We start from the raw sequence: 2,075 nt of genomic DNA, 5'->3' as shown, positions 1-2,075 counted from the left end.
CCTAATCCTCACCCTAACCATAACCCTAATCTTACCTAAGCGAAACCCTCACCCTCACCCTCACCCTAACCCTTACCCTCATCCTAACCCTTATCGTAACCCTAACACTCACCCTAACCCTAAACCTAAACCTCACCGTCACCCAATCCCTAACGCTAATCTAACCCTAACCCTCAGCCTAACCCTCACCTTAACCCTAGCACGATCCCTAACCCTCACTCTCACTTTCACCCTCACTCTCACACTAACCCTTAACCTCAACCTAATCCTCACACTAACCCTAACCTTAACCCTCATCTTCACCCTAACCCTCACCCTCTCCCGAAACATCAACTCAATGTAACCCTCAACTTCACTGAAAACTTCACCAAAATCCTAACCATCAAACTAACCCTAATCCTAACCCTCACCCTAACCCTAACCCTCCCCCTAAATTTCAAACTCAGCCTTTTCCTCACCCTAAACATAACCCTAACCCTTACCTAACCCAAACCCTCACCCTCACCCTCACTCTCACCCTAAACCTCAACATCACACTCACCCTCAACCTCAGCCTATCCCTATGCCTAACCCTCACCCTCACACTCACCCTCACACTCAGCCTATCCCTAATTCTAAACCTAATCCTAACCCTAAATTTCAACCTGACCCTCATCCTCACCCTCACCCTAACCCTAACCCTCACCCTAACCCTTAACCTCACCCTAACCCTTACCCTAACTCTAAACCTAAACCTAACCCTCACCCTACCCCTCACCGTAAACCTAACCCTAACCCTAAAATTCATCCTAACCCTCACCTTCTCCCTAACCCTAACCCTAACCCTTAACATCACTCTAACCCTCACCCTTACCTTAACCCTAATCCTAAACCTATTCCTTAACCTCACCCTCAACCTAAACTTAACTTTAATTCTAACCCTAACCGTAACCCTCACCCTAAACCTAAACCTAACTTCACCCTCACCCTAACTCTAAACCTCAACCTAGCCCTCAACCTAACCCTAACTCTAACCCTAACCCTCAACCTCACCCTAACCCTAACCCTACCACACACACTAACCCTCATCCTAACCTTAACCTTAACCCTAATACTCACCCTAAACCCTAAACCTAACCATAACACTCACCCTCACCCTAAACCTCACCCTCACGGTAACCCTCACCCTAACGCTAACCCTCACCTTAGACCTCACCCTAAGCCTATCCCTAAACTGAACCCTAACACTCACCCTGAACCTCACCCTTACCCTCATCCTAACCCTCACCCTCACCCTAAACCTAACCGTAAACATCACCCTAAACCTCACCCTAACCCTTAACCTCACCCTAACCCTAACACTACCCCTCACCATCAACCTCACCCTAACCCTACTGCTCAGCCTAACACTGACCCTAACGCTATTCCTCACCCTCAAACTCACCCTAAAACTTACACTAACCCTAACCCTAACTCTCACCCTAAAACTTATCCTCACCCTAACTCTCACCCTCAACCTAACCCTAACTCTAACCCTAACCCTCAACCTCACCCTAACTCTAACCCTACCACTCACACTAACCCTCAACCTTACCTTAACCTTAACCTAATACTCACCCTATCCCTAACCCTAACCATAACACTCACCCTCACCCTAATCCTCACCCTCACGGTAACCCTCACCCTAAAACTAACCCTCACCTTAGGCCTCACCCTATGCCTAACCCTAAACCTAACCCTAACCATCATCCTCAACCTAACCCTTACCCTCACCCTAACCAGAACCCTCACCATAACCAGAACCCTATCCCTAACCTTAACATCACCCTAAACCTCACCCTAACCCTAACCCTTACCCTCACCCTAACCCTAACACTAATCCTTACCATAAACCTCACCCTAACCCTACTGCTCAGCCTAACACTCACCCTAACTCTATTCCTCACCCTCAAACTCACCCTAAAACTTACACTAACACTAACCCTAACGCTCACCCTAAAACTTATCCTCACCCTAACTCTAACCCTCAACCTAACCCTAACGCTCACCCTCATCCTAACCCTCACCCTCACCCTAGGCCTTACCCTAAGGCTAAA

The sequence above is a fragment of the Dipodomys merriami genome, unplaced genomic scaffold, assembly GCF_024711535.1.
Source record: "Dipodomys merriami isolate MVZ:Mamm:240054 unplaced genomic scaffold, mDipMer1.0.p SCAF_46, whole genome shotgun sequence".
NCBI lineage: Eukaryota > Metazoa > Chordata > Mammalia > Rodentia > Heteromyidae > Dipodomys > Dipodomys merriami.
Note: the sequence above shows the minus strand (reverse complement) of the source record.